General features: G+C 44.3%; 1 protein-coding gene across 1 annotated transcript in view; it reads right to left on the bottom strand.

Annotated features, from left to right (window-relative positions):
* POU6F2 (POU class 6 homeobox 2) overlaps nucleotides 1-12,708 on the bottom strand; it is a 760,637-nt gene that overhangs the window by 310,436 nt on the left and 437,493 nt on the right. The gene's annotated exons all lie outside the window — the stretch shown is intronic.

Below are 12,708 nucleotides of genomic sequence, written 5' to 3' on the forward strand. Positions count from 1 at the left end.
TCAGGCTCAGATAAGTATTAGGAGGGCTGAGGGGGGTTGCTGCACACAGGTTTTTTCATCTTAATGCATAGAATGCATTAAGATAAAAAAAACCTTCTGCCTTTACAACCACTTTAAGTTTCTCCTCTGTAGTGAGAAAATGCCATAAAATAGCAACATTGTCACACATATAAATTATCGTAGTAGTCACAAATACAAAATCACCTACGCTTGAGAGTGGGCCCAGAGATGTTAGTGAACTATAATTCCATTCTAGCTTTCATGGATAAGTCTTGCCTTGCTGCCCTCATAAGACTGGGGGAGTCTGGAACAACTGAAACCACAAAACAAACGAGAGGGCGCACCGACCTAGCGCATTATCCTAAAAAAATGGCTTTATTGTTGTAAAAAGTGGTAAGTATTATACTCACAGAATGATAGTTATATCAAAGCTCATCACAAAAAACAGCACCTGGCTAGTACTGAGTGCAGATCTAAATTCCATAGAGCGCCTGAGGTGAGATCTCAAAACAGTGGTTGGGAAGAGGAACCCTTCCAATCTGAGATACCTGGAGCAGTTGGTGAAGGAAGAGTGGTCCAAAATTTTTAGTAGAGAGGTGGAGGAAACTCATTGATGGTTACAGGAAGCGACTCATTTCAGTTATTTTTTCCAAGGGGTGTGCTACCAAATATTAAATTGAGGGTGCCAATAATTTAGTCCAGTCCATTTTTGGAGTTTTTTGTGAAATGTGTCAGATTTGGCTTTTTGTTTATCTACTTTTTTGAGTCATACCAAGACAAACAAAAGAAATAAACATGATAATGCCAACAATTGTCTGGGCGAAGTGGTGCATTATTTTACAAAAGTGCAGGGGTGCCAATGTTTTTGGCCATGACTGTATATGACTGTATGAATATATAATATATTTTTACCTAGTAGATGCATACTGTATATATATCTTTATCTATACAATTCTGTACTATTTCATAGAAGATGCATATATAGAAGAGGCCTAAAATCTGTCAAACATAAATGTTTATTCTTTTTCATTTCACATACATGCTAAGCATCATCTAATAAAATTCACACCACTGGTAAAAATGTTTTACTCTATGTGTTTTAGAGGCTGTGAAATAAAAAGTCTGTTAACATATACCAGAAATGTACAGTATATTTTTATATAAAAATCATATGTCACAGAAGAGCAATTTATTTTTTGCCTGCTAGTTTAGTGAATTCCCCCAGTGCAAAATTCAGAATTGCATATGAGATATTTGAGTGTCTCAAACGATGTATGATAAATGAAGTAGCATGCTACTTATACGCTTATCATGTTCTCAGACTAGCAACAGGTTCAGCAAAGGGCACCGCCAGTAAATGAAATTTTCCACCAGGACAATATATCATCAGAAGAAATGTATGCACTGAAAACTTACAAGCTTGTTCAAGATGCGGACAAGGTGTGAAATGGTAAAAAATGAGGAGCAGAAACAGCAATATAGTAGATTTCAAATTCAGCAGCATTTTCATATCCATTGAAAATGTTGCATTATATACATTACAATACATAGGAATCTAAATAGATTTTTTTCCAGTGTTGCTTTTCCAAACAGAAGTCTACATAAATGCAGTTTTTTGCTGTATGGTAAATAAAAAAAAACAGTGTGCTTTGATTTCTCCATAGAAAGTTTTGCAGAAATATAATGTATAAAACTATTAAGGGAATTTGGTGAGCATCATATGCAGGGGCACCCTTTATATTTATACATGCATTAAAAGCTAAACTTAAATATAATATATTTTACATATACATATAAAAACCTAAAATATAGGCTAGCACAAAAGCATGTAGAGATATGAAATTCTAAAGTAAAACCTGCTCTTTTAACAGCCAGTTAGGACTAAAATAGTGTCATCTGAAGGTACCTGGGTGGGGTAAGTTGTGATTGGATAAGAGTTTACCCCACCTGTCTAACTTATATTCCCTCTTCTCTGGAATGGTCAGGAGGGAGATGTTGTGGGGAAAGATGCTGCTCAAACCTGACCCAGTGCTTCAGATGTGTATATGGCCCCGGTAGGGGGCGAAACATGTCAGGGGTCAAGCAGCACTGGCTGAGGCACTGAAGCACTGGGTCGATTTTCAATGGGGTATTACCCCACATATGTCCACATTTCTGAATTAGTGCCTGATGCCTGCTCCCATTTTCTGAATACTGGTAGGGACAACGGGTACAGCTTTGAGAGGTGCTCTAAGTCCACATGTGATCAAGGTGGGAGATGTTGACAGATGTATGAGATTGATACAACTGTCTGTTTTCAGATGAACTGAACTCTGAAAACTGTGTCTCTCTACTCCCTAGTCACCAATATTGCCTAAGGTCTCCCTTTAGCTGATCTTTCCAACTTGCCATGTCTTGTTCTGTACTGTACCTCCATAGAAGCACACATTTGGTTCCTCTGGTCATCACCAAAGGCTCATACCAATTTTGGTGAAACTAGCAATGAAAGACAGTGGTGCCTTACATCTCATGCTACAGATATTTAACTATGAGCTTGTTGGCACAAGTATGCTTAGGTACAATCACATACCAGCAAGTGCACTACTATTTTTTTGGAGGAATTCAAGACAAAAAGGCACATTTTCAGGGTACTGCATAGGCCCACTAAACATTTCTAGATGTTCCCTATAACATAGCAACTTTTCACTTTTTGAGTTTGGTGTACTCTAAGGTAAACCTTTACCAAGTGTGGATGGAGATTGCAATTACTGACCTTTCTATCTAGTAATACTGGTTGCCTGGCTGATATGATGAATCAATAATTTTAGCATTTAGCATTTAGTCACATATGCAGATCTTTTTTTTCTTCACACAGATTTCGCTATTTTGCATATTTTTAGGATCATTGACTCTGACAGTGATAAAGTCATCAGGTCATCATTACAGCCATGGCACCTGCATTTTCAGAAAAAGAGCAACAATTACAGTCATATATTTCTCTCAATATAGGTTTTCTTTAACCGCCTGAGCACTAGATGGTTTCACCCTATTCATGACCAGGCCATTTTTTTGCTATTTAGCACTGCGCTACTTTAACTTGTAATTGCACGGTCATGCAACGCTGTACCCAAATTAAATTTGTATAATTTTTTTCACACAAACAGAGCTTTCTTTTAGTGGCATTTGATCAACACTGGGTTTTTTTTATTTCGATGAAAAAGCATTTTGAGAAAAAAAAATATATTAAGCTATATATCTTTGATAAGAAAAAATGCCAATAAGTGTATATTGATTGCTTTGTGTGAACGTTATAGCATCTACAAACTATGGTATATACCCGTATACCGGAATTTTTATTTATATTTTCATACCAGAAATGGCAGTGATCAGTGACTTATAGGGGGACTGGGATAGTGTGGTGGGCAATCTGACACTGAAGTAGAAAAACTGACTAACTGACATCACCAGTGATACTAATACAGTGATCAGTGATAATACTATACACTGTCACTATAGGGAAGGGGCTAACATCTTGGGGTAATCAAGGGGTTAAGTGTGTGCCTAACAAGTGTTAATGTGTGTAATATGTGCTGTTTTTACTAAAAATGTTCCTTTTCGCTGCTTTGCAAAAAAATTGCAACGGGAATAAACTCACCCCATAATGACTTTACAGGTGGGCTGAGCTGCTAACTCAGTTGTAAAAAATATCATTCAACTAACTAAAACAAATTTTGGGTAGACCACTTCTTTAAAAATTCCAACAAAGACCTTTTTTCCGCCAAAAAATATTATAATTGTTATCCAATAGATACTGTAATTACAGATTGGTGTAGTGATTACCTACTAATTACTGTGCTCCTCAAACAATAATATACACAGATGTCAAATATTTTAGCAAATGTATTTCCATGTAACGTATAGCTTTTTTTGTATTCTAAAAAAGTTCAGTCCATCCACTCAGCAAAGCTCAGGGTATCACAGGATGTGACATCTGATTTCAGAAATCTCTATGTATAGGTAAAGGTCATAGCCTCTAAGCAGTTAATCTGGGCTTATCAGTACAGCACCAGGTTTATATTTAAAATCCATAAGATGTTACTGTTTGAGGTTGGGGAACATTTGAACTTTTACACCAAACAATAGTACTTACAACAAAAAGATAATAAAAGGGTTTGTTTTTATTTTTAATAATATAGCTACCATACTATCCTACTTGTGTGCTCAAGACTAGTGGTAGGCAAATCCATTTAGGTTAGATTCTTCAAGGGTTCAGCGAATATTGTTTGACATCAGTGAACCCTAACCTAGAGATGAATTCCATTAAATTCTGACCATTTTTTGGAGGCAATCTACTGTCACAAAAAGGCACACGAAGCTGGGCATTTCGATAGGGGACATGTATCAGTGTAACTAATTAATTAATTGACACTGTACAACAGGCCCAATTCATCTGGCTTTGAGGAAGCATAGGAAAAAAAATCCTTTTAAAAGTATGCTTGAGGGACGCTTAAAGTTGCACAATTTTCACATACACTATAAGCAAAGTGTAGGCTGATGTAGGTTGGCAGCTCATATTTAAATGTGGATTTTTTTATTCTTTTACAATTAGTTTGGCTTACACACAGCCAGAGCCCCCTAATCTCATCCATTTCATTTAAAAAAAAAATAAAAAAGCAGTGACACGTGCAGTAATAGACCAATTGTGACTGGCAGATATAAATTGACCAGAGGTTTGCTGTGGGTGTCCTTGTTCTCACTGATACAAATTTGTCCTATTGCTGGACAATTTCTACCAAGCTATCATTAAGAATAAACAGACTGTGTGGTTTAGATCTATTTCCATCAAAGATCTTACCTCAAGGAATGCTGAGGTCAGCTCATCATACTATTTTTGGCCATTGTATGGTGGCAAATTTGACCTGATCTCTTCCCCATGACCTGTTAGCTACCTATTAGCTACCTATTTAGGAGACCCGAACTTCTCGCCTGCATTTAACACACCAAGCGCTTTTTCATGATGGATTAACTAGGATTTGGTGACATTAGATTCCCCTTTTCTCCCCCCCCCCTTTTTTTTCCCCTCCCCTCTTTCTCTCCCCCCTTCCCCCCCCCCCCGGTCTTTCCACTCTCTCCCCCTCCCTCTCTTCCTCCTCTACCCTTTGCCTTGGCTCATTTCCTCTTTACTTCCCATCTCTCCCTTTCCCCTTCCGTTCTCCCTCCCCCCTCTGTCTTTCATTTTCCTTCACCGTATCCAACTCAACATTGTTCCACCTTCCTACAATTCTCTTTGGCTTCTAAAATCTTTTTATTTTTCCCTTGCACCCCTTCATCCTCATCTTTTTGTATTATGTAACCCATCACATCAGTCCTCACACCTTCACCATTTACTATCCCCTTATTATCTAATGTGTCACTTGCTCACTTGTTTTATATTGGCAACCTAGTATACCCAACCACTTTATAATTTTCATTCTTATTATCCCCGTCATCTCTGCAGCTCCCCCGGGTCACCGTGGGAGATCACCCCATGGTGGTGGAGCCTTGCGCTTGGGGTCTGTTGGGACATGGGTAAGCAGACGTGTCCCTTTCTCCCTGTAATCTCTATTACATTTCTCTAATTATGATGCTGCAATACAAGTTTTACTGTTTATGTCTTTTTGGCAAACTTCATTGTACTTTTTCCTATCTGTTAGGTTCAGACTGTTTAGTCAGAATAAACCATCCTCAGACTCCCTCCTGACGAAGCGGTTATGTCCGCGAAACTAGTTGAGGAATATGATTTCTGAGATCAAATGTCTTATTGTATAATAATGACCCCATTGGTGCTATATTTTTAATTCTATCATGCTGTATTGTATTACCAATGATTTGTTTTTTGCATCAATAAAATCTACTATACATTTTTATATCACTGGTATATTCTCTATATTATTACTAATGTTTACTGTACCGCAATAGTCCAACATGCCCACACTTTTTTTGGTCGCCTGACCGGGGATCAGGCTCCCAATTTTGCTAATTACATGATCACTGTGATTGGGTGTCACAGTGCACATTATAGTAAACCCTTCCTGCCGATGTTTAATCATAAACAGAGACCAGGAACTGTTTGTGACAGCTCGTTTCCTGTGCTGGGAGTATGCAGTGGGTGTACTCTCAGCACAGAAACCTCAGCCCCCATGGATGCATATGATTTAAGGCCCACCCTCCCTGCCACTGCATATACAGTATGCGTTAGGTGATACAGAGGGTAACCGCTTGCCGACCGCCCCACACAGATATACTACTGCGGGGCAGCTGCTCTGCACTGAATCACATACCTGATATGTGATCAGCGCTTCCGGGTAGGGGCGAGCATGCATGCCCGCAGTCCCGGCTGTGCTGTGCTTTGTTACAGCACAAGCCAATCAGCAGGTCTCTGCCAATGATTGGCCATCGGCACCCACTGACCGGCTCCCTCATTCAAGGAAGGGAGCTCTGTGTTTTGAACATCACAGAGTTCTGAACACTGATAGGTGGATCTTGCTGTTTTTTAATGCCTGCAAAGGAGGGAAAAAACATCAAGATCACTTAATAAATACAGTACATAACACAAACAGTAAACATGTTAGGCACATATTTAAATCCTTGATTGCCCCTGGATGTTAACCCCATGCAGTGTCATTAGTACAGTGACAATGTTTAGTATTAGCACTGGTCACTGTATTAGTGTCACTATTAACCACTTCAGGCCCTAAAGGTTTTTACTCACTTCCTGACCATTTTTTGCGATAAGGCTCTGCATTGCTTTAACTGACAATTGCGCAGTCATACGACACTGTACCCAAACAAAAATTGATGTCCTTTTTTTCCCACAAATAGAGCTTTCTTTTGGTGGTATTTGATCACCTGTGCGTTTTTTATTTTTTGTGCTATAAACAAAAAAATACGGACAATTTTTAAAAAAACATATTTTTTACTTTCTGCTATAATACATATAAAAAACAAAATCAATCATCAATTTAGGCCAATATGTATTCTGCTACATATTTTTGGTACAAAAAATCCCAATAAGCGTATATTGATTGGTTTGTGCAAAAGTTAAAGGGTCTACAAACTACAGGATAGATGTTTGGACTCTTATTTAGTTTATTACTGGTAATAGTGGCAATCTGCGATTTTTAGTGAGACTGCAAAATTGCGGCGGACAAATCTGACCCTAAGTGACACTTTTTGGGGATCAGTGACACCAATACAGTGATCAGAGCTAAAAAAATACACTGATCAATGAATAAATGACACAGGCAGGAAAGGGTTAAAGGGGTTGTAAAGGTTTGTGTTTTATCACCTTAATGCATCCTATGCATTAAGGTTAAAAAAACACCTGTCAGTGACCTTGTCCCCAGCTCCCCCCCCCCGTTTTACTTACCTGAACCCTCAAACTTTTCCCACGGGGACGCCCTGTCTCTCTGCTAGGGGGTTCTCGGCTGTTGATTGGACAGATTCATAGCAGCACAGCCATTGGCTCCCGCTGCTGTCAATTGAATCCAATGACGCGGCCACCGGGGGGGGCAGGACCGAGTCCTGCACTCGGCATCTATGGACGTCGAATGCTGGACTCGGGAGCGCGCCCACAAGGTAACCCCCTGGGAGAGCGCTTCTCCCAGGGGGTTATCTAATGTGGGGAGGAGATGAGACAGCTGCCGAGGGACCCCAGAAGACCAGGTTCGGGGCCACTCTGTGCAAAACGAGCTGCACAGTGGAGGTAAGTATGATATGTTTGTTATTTAAAAAAAATAAAAAACGACCCTTTAGTGTCACTTTAACACCAGGGGCGATCAAGGGATTAAATGTGTTCCCTGGGAGGTGCTTTCTAACTGTGGGGGGAGCAGATTCACTGGAGGTAAAGAGAGAACGTGATTCAGCTTAGCTGTAACACAATCTCTCTCTTTTCCTCACTGACAGAGCAGCGGTGTGCTTTGTTTACATTGGCACACCGCTGCTCCGGTTCTTTTCTTAACGATCGGCCATCGCAGCTGATTGGCTCCTGCTTTGTTCAATCACAACGGGAGAGGTTCTCCGGCATTGCGCACATGCCCCCTAAACCGCGGCATGAAATAACGTGATTTTGCACCTCTGGGCTGCCCTGCTGCAGTAAATGTATGTGGGGCAGACCAGAAGCGGTTAATGCCAGTGTCAGTTAGTCAGTCTGTGTACCTCCCAACCAGCGTCAGCTAGTGTCAGATTGACCACCACACTATCACAGTCCCACTATAAGTCGCTGATCACTGCCATTACTAGTATTACAAAAAAAATCCAATAGCTATACCAGACGTTACCAGACGTTATAACTTGCACAATATGCAAAATACACTTTGGCCCAAATTCATAGAGATTTTGATTTAAATTTTTTTTTTTATTAGATATGTTTTATAGCAGAAAGTAAAAATTTTTTTTTAAAAATGGTAGAAATTGTATTTGCTTTCAATGTTGTATGACAGTACAATTGCCAGTTAAATTAGCACAGTGCCAAATAGCAAAACATGCTCTGGTCATGAAGGGGGTAAAATCTTCTGGAGGTCAAGTGACTAAAAGAGCCATCTGTGTTTATAAACAGCCGCCCATGATCTGTCATTTATTGGCAGTAGCCATAGTTGCCAACATTTGTCATTTGCCATTTGTGGCTGTAGGCGGAGCCATACAATAATTAGGGGGCGGGGCATTTGTTTGTAGGCGAGGCTTAGAAAAAATATATAAGTGCAGCGCGCGAAGCACGCCACAGCGAAAAATGGGCGTGGTTTACGCGACATAGTGGGCGTGGCTCAAGAGGGTGTGGTTAGAGTCTGAGATGAATGATAGAGAGGGGAAGGGGGAGAGGGGGAAAGGGGGAGAGGGGGAGAGAGGGGAGAGGGGGAAGGGGGAGAGGGAAATGACGGGACAGCAGCCCCAGATCCTACACAATAAAAATATGTGTATTCTAGAAAGTTTAACAATCAGCAGATAAAGATACTCCAAACACCTGGTGTTAGCACTTCAATCATCCCGGCACCATGGTTGTTGTGGTGTCAGGATGATTGAAGTGCATTATTTCTATTATTATATTGTAATATAAAATGAAATCATTCAACTCACCATAATGCAGAATCAGTGGGATCCCTGAGCGTGTCACTAGCCACGTCGCCTGCCACCAGCCGTCTGTCCTTGCGTCAGATGTCCCAGCAGAGTCCGTCCTTGCATCAGGTGCCCCCAGCGGAGCCCCTCTTATATCAGATGTCCCCAGAGGAGCCCCCCTCACACCAGGAGTCCCCAGCGGAGCCCCCCTCACACCAGGAGTCCCCGGCGGAGCTCCCCCTCACATCAGGAGTCCCCGGCGGAGCCCCCCCTCACATCAGGAGTCCCCAGCGGAGCCACCTCACACCAGGAGTCCCCGGCAGAGCCCCCTCACACCAGGAGTCCCTGGCGGAGCCCCCCTCACACCAGGAGTCCCCAGCGGAGCGCGGAGCCCCCCCTCACACCAGGAGTCCCCGGCGGAGCCCCCTCACACCAGGAGTCCCTGGCGGAGCCCCCCTCACACCAGGAGTCCCCGCCGGAGACCCCCTCACATCAGGAGTCCCCGGCGGAGCCCCCCCTCACATCAGGAGTCCCCGGTGGAGCTCCCCCTCACATCAGGAGTCCCCAGCGGGGCCCCCCCTCACATCAGGAGTCCCCGGCGGAGCTCCCCCTCACATCAGGAGTCCCCAGTGGAGCTCCCCCTCACATCAGGAGTCCCCGGCGGAGCCCACCCTCACATCAGGAGTTCCCGGTGGAGCTCCCCCTCACATCAGGAGTCCCCGGCGGAGCCCCCCTCACATCTGGAGTCCCAGGCGGAGCTCCCCCTCACATCAGGAGTCCCCGGCGGAGCTCCCCCCTCATATCAGGAGTCCCCGGCGGACCCCCCTCACATCAGGAGTCCCCGGCAGAGCTCCCCCTCACATCAGGAGTCCCCGGCGGAGCCCCCCCTCACATCAGGAGTCCCCGGCGGAGGTCCCCCTCACATCAGGTGTCCCCGGCGGAGCCCCCCTCACATCATGTGTCCCCGGTAGAGCCCCCCTCACATCAGGTGTACCCAGTAGCGCCCCCCTCACATCAGGAGTCCCCAGCGGAGCCCCCCTCACATCAGGTGTCCCCAGTGGAGCCCCCCTCACATTATGTGTCCCCAGTGGAGCCCCCCTCACATCAGGTGTCCCCAGTGGAGCCCCCCTCACGTTAGGTGTCCCCAGTGGAGCCCCCTCACATCAGGTGTCCCTGGCGGAGCCCCCTTGCATCAGGTGTCCCCAGTGGAGCCCCCCTTACGATTCCCAGAGCGGTGCACCCCCCCACCTCAGAGGTGTCCGCCGGCCGCATGGCTAGAACCCCCGCCCCTTTCCATAACAGACTGGCAGCGGGGCGGGGGGTTGGCGGGGCGTGGCGGAGGGTGGGTGGCGACGCAGGACTGGCAGCGGGGCGGGGGGTAGGTGGGGCGAGGCGGAGCAGGGCAGAGGGTGGGCGACAACGCAGGAGCTCCGTCTAGCCCCCCCAGCCGTCTTCCTGATCTTCATTAAAATGGCGGCCGGCAGAGACATTGTCTCCGCCGGCCGCGGACCTCTAGCGACAGTGGCGGCGCTGAAAATCGTGAAGAACCGGATTTCTCTGGACATTTACCGGGACACCACAAATTCGGGAATGGCGTGTAAGTCCCGGGAATGTCCCGGGAAATCCGGGACAGTTGGCAACTATGGCAGTAGCACTACTGCCTCAAAATGACCGATCGCTGGCTGGCTTCTATTTGTAGGCAATCCAGAGGCTCTGTCACTTAGAGGCAGTATCGCTAATACTGCTAGATGGCAGATCTTCTCCTGTTATTGTTTTTAAACAGGTCCTGGATATCCTGAGAGATATCATTGACTGAATTTTGTCATGACCACATTTGGTCAAACACGTCACTCAGGATCCCCACTGGCTTGTTTGCATACAGAAGCCATCAGAGATTTGTCATTAGTGATGTGAGAAGTAGCGAATGTGGTGAGTCATCATGGAGATACGTCAACATTGTTGGATGTTGTTCATCGTGACTGACATAAATCTACATTACTGGCACATTGTTTATATATATACTGTATATATTTTTTTATAAAAACAGTATTGAGGGTTATTTTGGTTCACAAGGAAGTGAGGAGGCAGCTAGCGAGCTCCTCCACACCCTTAATTAGGGATGAGCCGAACACCCTCCTGGCCCCGCCCCCCAGTTATTTAAGAACCGTCAGAAGAGGAGAAGCGCCACATCATGCCATCATGGATGCAGAGCGGCCCCAGGAGAAGAAGAGAAGAAGACACCGCAGAGGAAGATGCCGGATGAGAACAACGGAGGAAGAACCAGAAGAACCAGAAGAACCAGAAGAAGAAGATGGAGGAAGAAACCGAAGGAAGATAGAAGATAGAAGAAAGAAGATAGAAGAAAGAAGAAGCATTTAAATAAAGGAATTGTCAAAAACTGTCTCTTGTCATTTTTAACATTTTTGACAGTTTTTTTGTGAAATGGTAGGGGTACCCCCTTACCATTTCACACAGGGGGAGGGCCGGAATCTGGGGTTCCCCTTGTTAAAAGGGGCTTCCAGATTCCGATAAGACCCCCGCCCGCAGACCCCCACAACCACCAGGCAAGGGTTGTGGGGATGAGGCCCTTGTCCCCATCAACATGGGGACAAGGTGTTATGGGGGACTACCCCAAACCACCCTCCCAATGTTGAGGGCATGTGGCCTGGTATGGTTCAGGAGGGGGGGCACTCTCTCGTCCCCCCCTCTTTTCCTGCAGCCTGCCAGGTTGCGTGCTCGGATAAGGGTCTGGTATGGATTTTTGGGGGGACCCCATGCCATTTTTTTTTATTTTGTCGCGGGGTTCCCCTTAAAATCCATACTAGACTTGAAGGGTCTGGTATAGATTTTGAGGGGGACCCCATGCCATTTAAAAAAAAAAATTTGTCCGGGGTTCCCCTTGATATCCATATCAGACCTAAAGGGCCTGGTATGGAATTTAGCGGGACCCCCACGTTATTTTTTTAAATATTTTGGTTCGGGGTTCCCCTGTGGGGAATTCCCATACCGTTTTTATCAATGAACTTTTATGTGTATTGTCGGACCTGCAATTCATTAATAGCCACGAGTAGTTTTAAATAACTTTTTTACCTTTGAACTGTCATTTTGCTGTCAGACTGTTCTAAACACAGGAAACATGCGCCCCTTTACAGGCATACTATAGACACCCCCCAGGTACGAAATTTAAAGGAATATAACTCTTTTATTGTTTCACTTTAAGCATTATTAAAATCACTGCTCCCGAAAAAACGCCTGTTTTTAAAACTTTTTTTTGCATTTATCCATGTCTCCTGGGGCAGGACCCAGGTCCCCAAACACTTTTTATGACAATGCCATGCATATAAGCCTTTAAAATTAGCACATTTAATTTCTCCCATAGACTTTTAAAGGGTGTTCCGCGGCTTTCGAATTTGCCGCGAACACCCCAAATTGTTCGCTGTTCTGCGAACTGGCAAACAACCGATGTTCTTCGACTCGAACTCGAAGTTCATCCATACCCTTAATGTTGAGCGGTACTTTTCAAGCAGGTAGGAAGAAATGAACACCTCTCTAGGGCCTCTTCATAGGCAAGAAGTAGATCAATCTCGGTTTGGAGGTCACGGGTGCTGGCTTAATGCTGATCGCAATAGGCATGAATAG

The sequence above is a fragment of the Aquarana catesbeiana genome, linkage group LG05 (assembly GCF_042186555.1).
Source record: "Aquarana catesbeiana isolate 2022-GZ linkage group LG05, ASM4218655v1, whole genome shotgun sequence".
In the NCBI taxonomy this organism is placed as follows: domain Eukaryota; kingdom Metazoa; phylum Chordata; class Amphibia; order Anura; family Ranidae; genus Aquarana; species Aquarana catesbeiana.